Source organism: Palaemon carinicauda, chromosome 3 (genome assembly GCF_036898095.1).
Source record: "Palaemon carinicauda isolate YSFRI2023 chromosome 3, ASM3689809v2, whole genome shotgun sequence".
Lineage (NCBI taxonomy): Eukaryota > Metazoa > Arthropoda > Malacostraca > Decapoda > Palaemonidae > Palaemon > Palaemon carinicauda.
The window spans coordinates 22,426,251-22,441,188 of NC_090727.1; positions in this window are offsets into that span (position 1 = coordinate 22,426,251).

A 14,938-nucleotide genomic window follows, 5' to 3' on the forward strand; every position below is an offset into this window, starting at 1 on the left:
TTCTAGCACGCTCTCTTGCCTTTCTCACATCTATCCTCCTATCACCCAGAGCTTTCTTCACTCCATCCATCCACTCATTATATGATAGTCTATTATATGATAGTATTATTGTCTCAATGCCTTCATTCCTGGTGCGTTGAAATGCAGTCATTTTACACACCAGTAGATAGTAGTTTTGGTTTGGCATTTACAGTGTTGTTAAGGAGATATCAGGATTCATCTGCTCTTATTTGACTATTGTGAGATTTTGTTTGCTGGAAGTCCTGATTATCTCTAACTTGCGACTTTGAACTGTAAATAGCGATAGTATTTTACTTGGTTTATGAAGTATTGGATTCATATAAGGTGTTTGTTCTTGGTTTAATAGTTTTGGAGAAATATTTAGTTCATGACAGAAGCAAGGAAATCTGAAAGAACCATATGGTGGAGTTTGGACGCTAGAAAGAGTTTGTTAATGATAGTTCACTTCCAGTTATTATTATTATTATTATTATTATTATTATTACTATCCAAGCTACAACCCTAGTTGGAAAAGCAAGATGCTATAAGCCCAGGGGCTCCAACAGGGAAAAATAGCCCAGTGAGGAAAGGAAATAAGGAAATAAATAAATGAAGAGAACGTCAAAACAGACATGTCATATATAAACTATTAACAACATCAAAAACAAATATGTCATGAATAAACTATAAAAAGACTCATGTCCGCCTGGTCAACAAAAAAGCATTTGCTCCAACTTTGAACTTTTGAAGTTCTACTGATTCAACCACCCGATTAGGAAGATCATTCCACAACTTGGTAACAGCTGGAATAAAACTTCGAGAGTACTGCGTAGTATTGAGCCTTGTGATGGAGAAGGCCTGGCTATTAGAATTAACTTATACAATACCATTTGTTATCAGAATGTTAAATGATAATAATAATACTTATAGTCTATTTCTTTTAGCGATATTTGCAGCGACTTGCAACGGTGCCCTTTTAGCTCGGAAAAGTTTCCTGATCGCTGAATGGCTAGAATTATCTTGTCCAACCAATCAGCGACTAGGAAACTTTTCCGAGCTAAAAGGGCACCGCTGCGAGTCGGTGCAAATCTGCCTCACTAAAAGAAATTGACTATAGTATTCAATACGCAATGTGACTGTGGATTTTGGTTTTTATATTCTAATTCCTAACATCAGAAATTGACGTTTAGTGCTTCTATGTTTCAAACATCTAGGTTTGACATTTATATGTTTGATATTAGGTTTAAGGTTCCATTTGTTTCAAATGAATTGAGCACTAATCTTGTCTTCTACATGAGGATAAGTTCAGGATGTATTATTTTCAATGTTATCTAACTGCTAAAATATTTCCAAATTAGAAATTTAGTTTTAAGAAGTTGGGATCTCAAAAAAAGGATTTTGACGAAGGAAAAATCTATTTCTGGGCGAGGGACCTGTGTCGCTCCGTAAAATGCTCCTTAAAGCACCATTTCAAAGGTATAAATACTGCTAAATATACCAGAGAAAAAAGTTGCATGGAATGCTAGGAATATATCCAGCTTGCTCACCCCTAAAGGGTGTCGGTATTGAAACTGGGGCGAGTGATACCACTACCAGAGATCCCTTTCCAATTAGACTTCTCCCTCCTCAAAATCCTCCGTTACTACGAGGTGTTGTTCAAGTGAAAGAGGTTTGCTTTTCTTCAAGTTTTAGTTCTTGAGCAATTGAATCTGTCTTTTAGTCTGCTTAAGAAAGTTTGTTTCCTGCACAGATTTTAATCTTGGAAAGTCTCATCTGTTTATGATTCCTTTGAATTCATAAATTAAAATAGATTTTGGTACTTACAAATAAGCAAAGTGTTTTACCTGATTTCATTTTTCCATCAGAATATTGATCCAGGATTCAAGCATTCAATTTTGTTTAAATTTTAATGATATAGATTTTGGCAACATAGGATATGTGACCTGCTATTTTTAACTTTTCAGATCAGAAAACTTTAACCCTTTTACCCCCAAAGGACGTACTGGTACGTTTCACAAAAGCCATCCCTTTACCCCCTTGGACGTACCGGTACGTCCTTGCAAAAAAATGCTATAAAATTTTTTTTTTCCATATTTTTGATAATTTTTTTGAAAAAATTCAGGCATTTTCCAAGAGAATGAGACCAACCTGACCTCTCTATGACAAAAATTAAGGCTGTTAGAGCAATTTTAAAAAAATATACTGTACTGCAAAATGTGCTGGGAAAAGAATAACCCCCTCGGGGTTAGGGGTTGGAAATTTCCAAAGAGCCTGGGGGTAAAAGGGTTAATAGATTCCGTTCTAAGAATGTCTTATTAGTTTGTGATACTGTACTTTTGTCTTTAGAAAACTAAGATAAATTGTGGTACTAGTATATGTATAAAGGGTTTTACTTGTCATCTTCACTTTGGAAACTATGGTTTTAGGATTCAAGATACATCGTTTTCAATGTTTGTTCAACTTTCATGAAAAAAGTTTGTAGCTTAGCCTATGTTAACTTGTATTCTTTTATAAGAATTTGAGAATTCAGAAAACCTATCTTGTTTACTGTTTGCTATTTGTCAAGTCTTGTTCTAGAACAATTGAACGTGTCTTTTAGTCTTAATTCAGAAAGTAATTTTTGTTCTAGAACAATTGAACGTGTCTTTTTAGTCTTAATTCAGAAAGTAATTTGTACTTTACAAATTTGGTCTTAGAAAGTCTATTTTATGGTACTTGAGGTCATCGTATCTAATTGCACCAGTGTCGAACCCACAGGATGGTGTTGTCGTTTGTTTCTCTGAGGTCTTGATCTGATCAATGAGAATCCAGTGGACACCCTCGGAGGATGTTTTCCATTGTAGTGTATAAAGATGCTAGAGGTTTTGATTTTAAGGTGCCAGTAATAATTTGAGATTACTTATTGGCTCTGGATCTACCTTATAGGCATGGCATGAGATTGCCCACACTGGTACACTGTACTCTGCAATAGAGTAACAAAATGCCATGGCTGTTTCTCTGTCTCAGGGTCTGTTCCTCAGCTGGTGTAGGCGGGTTTACTGAGGAGATTATTCCTAGTTGCTGCTTTATTTGCATGTTCTTTAAAGGAGAGTGTTCTGTAAGGAATGACACCTAAGTAGACGGAGTAGGGAGGATTTTCCAGTTTTGTTACCCCATTTGATCTTTAATTTTCTTTTTGCTTGGCGATTGATCACGTGGAAGGTGCACACCTGTGTTTTGCTTGGATTGACATTGAGGTGCCACTTTTTGTAGTAGGAGAGGGTAGTCAGTGTTTTTGACATAATTTCTTCGATGGTAGTAAAGGAGTTCGATTGTCTAAAAATGCACAGGTTGTCTGCATATATGTACCTGCGGATGCTTTGGTACTTAGGCTGATCATATGTATAGATGTTAAATTGTGTTGGTGCCAGCACTGACTGTTGTGGAAGGCCGTTGTTATGTATCCTCCATCTGTTTTTCCTGTTATCTATTTCTACAAAATATTGCTGATTGGAAAGTAATGATTCAGCGATGTGGGCTATGCTGGTATTCCGTATAGCTTGGCCACCTTCAGAAATATTGCTCTATAGTTTACAGTAACATATGCTGTTTAACCCTATTACCCCCAGGCTCTTTGGAAATTTCCAACCCTTAACCACCAAGGGGTTATTTTTTTTCCCAGCACATTTTGCAGTATATTTTTTTTAAATTGCTCTAACAGCCTTAATTTTTGTCATAAAGATGTCAGGTTGGTCTCATTCTCTTGGAAAATGCCTGATATTTTTCTAAAAATTATCAAAAATATGAAAAAAAAAATTTTATAGCATTTTTTTTGCAAGGACGTACCGGTACGTCCATGGGGGTAAAGGGATGGGTTTTGTGAAACGTACCAGTACATCCTTTGGGGCTAAAAGGGTTAAGGTTGACAAAGACTATACTGGTAATTTCCTTCTCAAGCCTGTTCTCAATGTATTGCATCACGTTTCACATCTGACTGCTGCAGGATCAACCTCGTCTAAAACCAGCTTGGTTTGACGACTGGTTCTTCGGTAGTTGGTTGGATATGGGCTAAGATCATTCGTTCGTGTAAGTTGTACAGGATACGCATTAACCCTTTTACCCCCAAAGGACGTACTGGTACGTTTCACAAAAGCCATCCCTTTACCCCCATGGACGTACCGGTACGTCCTTGCAAAAAAATGCTATGAAAAAATTTTTATTCATATTTTTGATAATCTGTTGAGAAAATTCAGGCATTTTCCAAGAGAATGAAACCAACCTGACCTCTCTATGACAAAAATTAAGGCTGTTAGAGCAATTAAAAAAATATATACTGCAAAATGTGCTGGGAAAAAAATAACCCCCTGGTGGTTAAGGGTTGGAAATTTCCAAATAGCCTGGGGGTAAAGGGTTAAGGATATAGGTCAATAGCTCTTGGGGGATGATGGATCTTTCCCTTGGTTTCAGCAAGGCCGTTACTCTCACTCTTCTCCAGATCTTTAGGATTTGGTAAATCGTTGCACAGGAATTGAATCGCAACAGGAGCCATGCTTTTGTTTTGTCTCCAAAATGTAAGATAATTTTTTTTAGGTCATCTGCGCCAGCCGTTTTCTCTGGTCTGAGAACTTTCATATCAGCATTAGAAGTTTTATTCCAGCTGTTACCAAGTTGTGGAATGATCTTCGTAATCGGGTAGTTGAATCGGTAGAACTTCAAAAGTTCAAAGTTGCAGCAAATGTTTTTATGATGACCAGGCTGACATGAGTCTTTTTATAGTTTATACATGACATATCTGTTTTTGACGTTGTTAATAGTTTGTATAAGACATATCTGTTTTGACGTTGTTACTGTTTTTAGAGTGATTTATTGTTAATTTATTCTCTTCCTTTCCTCACTGGGCTATTTTTCCCTATTGGAGCCCTTGTGCTTATAGCATCTTGCTTTTCCAACTAGGGTTGCAGCTTGGCTAGTAAGAATAATAATAATAATTTAGTTCTTTTAAGGTGAACAGTTGCAAGGTGTCGTCACGGTTTTGCATGATATGGTCCATACCGTGTCTCATTTTTTTAAGGTATCTCATGTTTGTTAGGTACCCACTCTTTGTTGTGAGGCTTGCTGTTCAGCAGCAGTTGGTGCACCACCTAGGTGGGGTTTAAGGCAGCTAATCTAGGCTGGGGCTTTTCCAAGTTCAGTTTCTCAATGGTTACCCAGGCTTTTTGGCTTTTATAGGTCATGTTTATGGAAGTAATGCGTTCATGCTACTCCAAAATCAAACCATTGTTCTCTAGTCTTGGGTAGTGCCATAGCCTCTGTACCATGGTCTTCCACTGTCTTGGGCTAGAGTTCTCTTGCTTGAGGGTACACTCAGGCACACTATTCTTCTATCTGATTTCTCTTCCTTTTGTTTTGTTAAAGTTTTTATAGTTTATATAGGTAATATTTATTTTAATGTTGTTACACTTCGTAAAATATTTTATTTTTCCTCCTTTCCTTTCCTTACTGGGCTATTTTCCCTGTTGGGGCCCCTGGGCTTATAGAATTCTGCTTTTCCAACTAGGGTTGTAGCTTAGCAAGTAATAATAATAATAATAATAATAATTCTTTTTTGTCACTGATTGAGGCAAAAAGTGCCTCTCTGAAGTTCCATGGTTCTTTCAGGAAAGGGATCTTCGTTATATGCCTGAATGTAATTCCTGTACAAGTTTGCGGCTTAGGTTATAGTTCTTGGTCTTGTAAGATATCAGGAGTTTAGTAAACAATTAGTTTTCAACTGCTTTTCATCAAGTTTGTTCAAGAGTAATAGAACTATTCTTTAGTTGGATTCAGAAAGAATTTGTCCCGTACAAATTTTGGTCTTTAGTAATCTTAATTTAAGATAATTTTGGCTCCAGAAATTACAGATGGTTTGGCAAATTTAAATTTAGAAAGTCTTTTACTTATTGTCATATTGCCTTGAGAATTCATAGTCTACAATATTATTTACCTTCCGTAATATAAAGTTCAAAGCTTGGGATATGTTCATTGGTATTCATAAGAAATTTAGTTAGATAATATTTCTTATAGATTTTTGCTTTTCATTCATTTCTCTAGGAAATCTGAGTCTTTTATCATTGATGCAGAAAGTTATTGTTTTGTACAGGATTTGGTCTGGGAAAGTCGGTTTATGATACTGATGGGTATAGTAAATATAGATAGATTTTTATATGTTTGAATTGAGTGTGTCTTATGATCAGACATTTTTAAGACTATAGGAGAATTACAAAAGGGCTTATAAAGTTGCTTATATAGCAGTGTTTCAAAGAAATATTTACTGATACATGATACATCAGAAACGTTAAGGCATCGACTGACTTTCTGGATGTTCTTGTTTTATCGGTTTGTGAAAACTTTTACCGTACAATATTAGTTTTGTCTGTGATTTTTCCTACTTTCAACCCATTTTCTTTTGAAAAAAGCATATTTCTCCATAGTTGTTATGCCTGAACTGTCAGTTTTTACTTGCAATGGCATAGATAGGAAGGTATTTGGCCAGAATGCACTTTAATTATTGGTCCAAAAAGATGTTATTTGGCATTGAAAATTACTTTTGGAAAGTTCCACACAATAATTCCATTCATGAAAATCTCATACCTAAAAGTTTTTTCAAATTTCTAGTTTTTAGTTTTCAAAATTCTGCTTGTTTTTCTATATACCACCTAACATTTCTTCTGAGTTTTATTTGTATGAAAACTAGATTTTACAGCCATGAAAGTCATGTGAAATAGTTTCTTAGCTCAGAAAGTTTATCTTAAGTTTGTGTTCCTACAATTTTATAGATTCTGCGCCGCATTCTGCCAATTAAGTAGAGAGATTCTTGCAAATAAGTAGAAGGGATTTTGTCCAGCAATTGTAGGTCTACATGATGTAGCATAGACGGGAGTTTTTGACTGAATTTTATTTACCAAGTTTATTTTGGATGATTTTGGCTGCATTATTAACCCTTTTACCCCCAGGCTCTTTGGAAATTTCCAACCCTTAACCCCCAGGGGGTTATTTCTTTCCCAGCACATTTTGCAATATATTTTTTTTAAATTGCTCTAACAGCCTTAATTTTTGTCATAGAGAGGTCAGGTTGGTCTCATTCTCTTGGAAAATGCCTGAATTTTCTCAAAAAGATATCAAAAATATGAAAAAAAAAAAATTTATAGCATTTTTTTTCAAGGACGTACCGGTACGTCCATGGGGGTAAAGGGATGGGTTTTGTGAAACGTACCAGTATGTCCTTTGGAGGTAAAAGGGTTAATGTCTTTAAAGACTGCTTTCCTTGTCTCTCCACACAAAAGTCTTCAGTGCACTGATTTCTTTGCCGAATACTTTCTCAAAGTCTAGAGAATCTTGAGGCATAGTCAGTCTTGTCAAATCCATGCTTCCATGACACGAAAAACAAATGTCTCTGATCCTTTCCGGAAAGAGTTTTTATCATTATAGTCAGTCTTTTATTTACCACAGAGTTTATTTCGGATGATTTTGGTTGTATTATTAATGTCTTTAAAGACTGCTTTCCTTGTCTCTCCACACAAAAGTCTTAACCCTTTCACCCCCAAAGAACGTACTGGTACGTTTCACAAAACCCATCCCTTTACCCCCATGGACGTACCGGTACGTCCTTGCAAAAAAATGCTATAAATTTTTTTTTTCATATTTTTGATAATTTTTTGAAAAAATTCAGGCATTTTCCAAGAGAATGAGACCAACCTGACCTCTTTATGACAAAAATCAAGCCTGTTAGAGCAATTTAAAAAAAATAAACTGCAAAATGTGCTGGGAAAAAAATAACCCCTTGGGGGTTAAGGGTTGGAAATTTCCAAAGAGCCTGGGGTTAAAAGGGTTAAATGCACCGATTTGTTTGCCATGCATATTCTTAAAGTTTTTAGAGAATATTGAGGCATAGTCAGTACAGTGTGTTGTCAAATCCATGCCATCTTGTCACGAAGAGCAAGTGATCTTTAATCCTTTCCGCAAAGTCTTCATATCATCATAGTGTCTTTCTAATAAGTAGGAGCTTGTTATGCTGTTTTGGAGCCACATATGTGAAAGCTTTAGAACCCATAGTCCCAGACATCTTAGCTCTAATAGCTTAGTATTGTGATAGTTTTATTTACAGAACATGTATTCTGTTAGTTTTTTTACCTATAAGCTGTATTTTCAAGACCAGGTGTCTCAATGACTGCTAACTTTTTCTTGTATCTAGAAGGTATGTCTATTTGAGATTGCTTTTAGTCCGAGTTTTGCCGTTCGAGATTTAGTAAGTAGAAGGGATCGCAGAATCTAAGATGAATAACAGATGATAGACAAATTAGATATGCTTTTAAAAATGGCACTTCTTTGAAGCAAAATTGTCATGTAAAAATGAGTAGTATTGCCGTTATATTTTCCTTGAATAAATAAGATGAATGCTTAAAGACGGTTTTTGTAGTTTGAAAATTATCAGCTGGTTTTGTCATTCCAGAGGTGACTTTTGAATATTATGCCTAAATTTGAAAGTTGCAAATGTTTCAGGAAGTCTGCTCCATACCAGCGATAGTACGTGGTACTGAACATGGCAATGATAATTCCCTAATCGATAAAATGAAACTGGCAATATTCATGAATTTTGTACTTTTTTAGTAATTGGACAAAACTGTTGTTTCTATAGTCTTCACTGCGGCTTCCTCCGGTGCCTTAGATGACCGCGGAGGAAGCAGCAGTAGGGGATTCAGCATTATGAAGCTTCATCTGTGGTGGATAATGTGGGAGGGTGGGCTGTGACACCCTAGCAGTACCAGCTGAACTCGGTTGAGTCCCTTATTAGGCTGGGAGGAATGTAGAGAGTAGAGGTCCCCTTTTTGTTTTTGTTTCTTTGTTGATGTCGGCTACCCCCCAAAATTTGGGGAAGTGCCTTGGTATATGTATGTATGTATACTACTTTTCTATTAATCTGTACAAAACTCTTTCTATAGTCTTCTAACTGTTATTGACAGCAATAGGAAACATGAATTATCTTTTCCAGACCTGGTGTAGTGATCTATTAGAAAGTTTTTCTTATTTTTATAGCTTTGTTCTGATAAGTAATACATACATACATATACCAAGGCACTTCCCCCAATTTTGGGGGGTAGCCGACATCAACAAATGAAACAAAACAAAAAGGGGACCTCTACTCTCTACGTTCCTCCCAGCCTAACAAGGGACTCAACTGAGTTCAGCTGGTACTGCTAGGGTGCCACAGCCTCCTACCCTCCCCCGTTATCCACCACAGATGAAGCTTCATAACGCTGAATCCCCTACTGCTGCTACCTCTGCGGTCATCTAAGGCATCGGAGGAAGCAGCAGGGCCTACCGGAACTGCGTCACAATCGCTCGCCATTCATTCCTATTTCTAGCACGCTCTTTTGCCTCTCTCACATCTATCCTCCTATCACCCAGAGCTTCCTTCACTCCATCCATCCACCCAAACCTTGGCCTTCCTCTTGTACTTCTCCCATCAACTCTTGCATTCATCACCTTCTTTAGCAGTAATAGAACACCAAACTTTACCTGTTGACCTGTTTTAGTAAGCGGTATTAGATAGCAATTTAGTCTTGTGAAACTCGTAAGATAAAATATTAAAGAAAAGCATTAAAACATCAAAACAAATGTTCAAAAGTGGGACAATTCTATCTGACAATGGGATGAATTTTGTAAGGCCGATCTCACAGACACTGAAGTGGCCCTGAGGTTCACGTGTAAGGATATAGTTTTACACATGAGTATTTACCGATTTAATCACGTACATGGAATGAGTGTCGCGACCGAAGTCGATTCAGTTGTTTAGGTCACTTGTCTGCTTTTGAAGGGGAAGCGTGTGTCTTGATGTAAGTAATTGTATTGTTGTAACAGACTGAAGGATGACTTTTTTTAATAAAATTAAACGTTGATTAACCCTTTTACCCCCAGGCTCTTTGGAAATTTCCAACCCTTAACCCCCAAGGGGTTGTTTTTTCCCCAGCACATTTTGCAGTTTATTTTTTTTTAATTGCTCTAACAGCCTTAGTTTTTGTCATAGAGAGGTCAGGTTGGTCTCATTCTCTTGGAAAATGCCTGAATTTTTTCAAAAAAATATAAAAAATATGAAAAAAAAAATTTAAATAGCATTTTTTTTGCAAGGACGTACCGGTACGTCCATGGGGGGAAAGGGATGAGTTTTGTGAAACGTACCAGTACGTCCTTTGGGGGTAAAAGGGTTAAAGTGTTTGGTTTACTTGTGAAAATCTCATAATTATGGCGTTTTGAATTATTTCTGAATAAATCTAATCTTGAGAAAGACATCTGAAAAGATAATAAAGGTTTGTCGACAAGTATTCATGTAAACTCCTGTTAGCGAAGGTGGCACCAGATTGAAAATATAAATTATTAAAGTTTTGAATTAACCAGGATGGCTAGACCTATAAAAATCCAATTTCATGAAATAACAAATGATGAAACTTATCCTACATTAATGAATAGATTGTGTTAATGCAATTTAGCACAATAAAAAAATTCTTTTAATCGTGCGAATTAACTATTAATTAACTTGTTTAGTTCTTAAGATATAATCTATAATTAACATATTTGGTTTAGTAAAGCTAAAAACTATAGTCAATTTCTTTTAGCCATGCAGATTTGCACCGACTCGCAGCGGTGCCCTTTTAGCTCAGAAAAGTTTCCTGATCGCTGATTGGTTGGACGAGATAATTCTAACCAATCAGCGACCAGGAAAATTTTCCGAGCTAAAAGGGCACCGCTGTGAGTCGGTGCAAATCTGCATCGCTAAAAGAAATGGACTATAGTTAATTGTAGAAATTTTTTAATTTGCAATGTATAAGTGACTTTTTACCGTATAATTTGTCATTTCCCTGTCAAATTTAACTTCTAGTAGTCAGTGTTAGTGACAAAATTGAAGTCTTTTTGTGGATACAATACTTATGGTCATAAAATTAGTTCAATTTAGTCGTGCTTCTTGACAACTTGATGTAAAATTTAACATCGGGATGTTGGAAAATGTTAGAATGGGATGTGTAAAGTACCGTTAACTTGCTAATTTCAATATAGAAAAAAAATCGGTTCAGATCACGTTAATTAAAATCGTTTGAATTAACATTAAGCCATAAGACTTTACTCCATAAATATTTAAATTTAATTAAAACAATTTAGTTTGCATAAATCTAACAATGATAGTTAAGCTAACCTAACCTAACCTAACCTAACCTACCTATCGGACATTTAAACTTGGTATGTGAATGGGAAAATTACTAAAGCATTGAAGTAATTTTGATTTGGAAAATCTAAGAATTGCTAATATAATTTCATAAAGTTCTAAATATAATGAAATTACAGCTAAAATCAATGCAATGATGATAGTCAACAATCAGTAAAAACTAAAATGGGAAAATGACAAGTTAAAAAAGCTCGGGGGAAAATGCAAATATAGATTTAAAATATTGATTTAATTGAAAATGAGTTGCAGCATATAAGAAACTAAAGTAATGAAATATCTAAAAAAATAGAGTTCAGCATAAATGAAATATCAAGGCGAAGTCAAAATTAATCTGCCAAAAGATATAAGTACAGAAAGATGATTTTAATCTATAAATTAATCAGAAGATATATTTAATTGTTTAAAGTTTGAAGACTTTTGATTTTCATTCAGCTTAAATCTTGTTCCACATTGAGTCTTGAGTTTTACTTGAATTCAAGTTAAAATAATCTATAGTCATTTGTCAGTAAAATTACTGTTTTCCATTGAAGTTAGTTTAATTTAAGTTTAAATGATTAATAAGTAAACCAATTATTGATAAAATTTAAGTAAAATCGACAAAATCAAAAGAAATCAGAAAATAAAAATTGGGAATCAAAATTGACAGCTATATTATAAAAAAATTTCTTATTATGAAATCAGAGTAAAATTCTTTATTAAAATACGCAAGTTTAGCCAAAAAATATCTAAATTGAAACTAATTAGCAAAAATCGAAAAAAAACGAAGGTATTCAAAGTCTATATCTATATATCTTTTATTTTTTAAACCCCAGCCCTGGGTATATAATTTTTGTCATAATTAAATCCATTAAAACAAATTTACATTGAAAGGCCAAGAAAATGTATTTGGAATAACGAAACCACTTAAATTGTAAGAAATTAGCATTTTCATTATAAAAATTCAAAGTTTGAAGTCCCTTTGTTGAGTATGGGATACTGTGACAATTTTTCTAATATAATTTGACATTTTCCCGTCATATTATACGTTTAGTAGCCAGTATTGGAGGGAAAATTTAAGTATTTTATGATTATATTACTTATGATCATAAAATTACTCATATTTAGTCACCCTTATTGACTATTTCATTTAAAATCTGACGTAAGAATGCTAGAAAATGTTAGAAAATTGTCTGTAAAGTATGCTAAATTTGCTAAATAATTTCAATCAGTTGCTCAAATCGAGAAATTTAAAGTAAATTAAAATTCAATATAGCTTTGGGAACTATTGTAAAATATCCCCCTTCGAAATATTACAGATTATATTATATTTTCATTGCTTTGAGTTTGAAAATTGCCTGCTTAAATTACCTTAGACTTGATAAATATCAGTTCATATCGAAAAATTTAATTCTAAATAGCTTTGAAAACAATTATAAAATTTCCTTATTTAATATTTACGCTTGCATTATCATTTATAACTGTCCCAATCGGTAATTTATTAATTCTAGATATCTCTTAACGTAAAAAAATCCCCGTTATTCTATGAACTTGAAGGAAAAGATGAAATTTTCTATACCAAGGCAGAATTTCCTTTAAGAAACTCCAAAGGTAAACTGAAAGCATAATGAAGATGTGTGTTTACATCCCGTAGAGTTTCTCATGTGTCATTCATAGATATTTTTTTGTCATTACACTGACATTATAAGGAATTCTGCTTGAAAAACTCTACGGGATTTTCACGCCATGTTTAATAAGAATTTACTTTAACAAGAGAAAAACTCTACGGGATTTTCACGCCACATTTCATAAGAATTTACTATAAGATAAAAACTCTACGGGATTTTCACGCCACAATTCACAAGACTTTACTCTAACAAGAGTTCACGTACCATAATAAAACATAGCCATGAGGGTGAACGTTAGCTCAGGCATGTCTCACAAGAGTAACCCTACCCCCCCCCCCCCTTGGACATCTGTGCTTAACCAGTTTACTTTCAATATATGAAAACAAAACATCCTTTAACAGTGACATAGAAAACGGACTTCTGGAAGACCACAAGGGAAGCGAGGGACTTCTCTTCCCCAGCTCAGCAATCGGCTGTTAATTTTAGAAACCTTTAAATTGGTCAAGAAACTGATAACTGGTTGGTTAGCTTTCACGGGTCATTGTATGCTGACCCCGTGTAGTAAAAATAAAATATTTATTTAATTATCCCATTAAAATAATGACTAACCAATACTTTATGGAATTGAATAAAAGAACGTCCAATTCTTAATAGCATTTTATTATCTTTACTTCCAAATGACTCATGACGTCATTACAATCTATCTGGTTTAACACCATTGGGGTTACCGAGGTGCTATACCTATGACGTCATCCCTGTCACTAAATGTGACTTTGCTATATAAACGTCGTCATACTTGGTTTGACAATTAGAAATCAGACCTGCTATACCTATGACGTCACCCTTGGTTTGACAGAAATCTGACCTGCTATACCTATGACGTCATTGCTACGTCACTAACAATGTGACATCATCGTTGGTTTGACACCATTAGAAATCAGACCTGCTATACCTATGACGTCATCCTTGGCTTTACAGACACCAGTGACCTGCTATACCTAAGACGTCATTTCCACGTCACTAACAATGTGACTTCATCCTTGATTTGACACCATTAGAAATAGGACCTGCTATACCTATGACTTACGTAATCCTTGGCTTAACACAATCAGAAACCAGTGACCTGTTATACTTATGACGTCATTGCTAGGTCACTAACAATGTGAACTATATATGACGTTATACTTGGTTTGACACCATTAGAAATCAGTGAACTGCTATACCTATGACGTCATTGCTTCGTCACTAACCCCGTGACGTACCTTTATATGACGTCATTGAATGACTACTATTCTTCTTGTTCTTTACGTACGGGACATGGACTTTAGACCTGTATCCTTTCATGACCAATTTATACACATTGATCTTTAACTTATGACCTTATTTTATACCTACTGGTTTATACTCTGTATCCAGCAGTACTTTTAAATCATACCAGTTTATATTTTAGATTGCATTTCTTCTTTTACCTGTACTTCTATACATACCTTTGAATGTTCAGTTCTCTTTAATGGCAATCCTCAAATTATTAATTATTCAGGAAGGAAAGAAAATTGAATGTGGGAAAGAAATAGAAAACTTGAAAATGAGCCAGAGATTTTCATATAGGCATAGATATTATCATACTTCATCTTAAGGGTCTAGAGATAATTTTGTATACGATAGAACTTCCATTCTTTATTTTGCAAACCTCATATTTAATGAACCATTTTCATTTTAGCAGCAAATACCTCCTGATTTCTAAATTACCTCACAACTAGGAATCAAAGCCTAAATAAAGATAGCTACACGGTGCCAGGCACATATGCAGAGCGGTGGTGTAGATTGTGGAATTGAACTGTAGACCTACTTTTATATACATTTAGATAATCGGTCTAATTCTGAAAGTAACAATAAAAGTCTGCTACTTAACTGAAGCTTGCAAAAAATGGCCAAGCAAGACTATTTTCAATTGCCTGCAAGATATGAAAAGCAAGAAAAAGACCCTTTCAGTGGAGATGAGCACCCCATAGCCATTGCCACGACAATAAAATACAATACCATAGGACTTGAATTAAAGAGGATGGAAGGTACTAGGATTCCTTAGGTAGGATACTCTGAT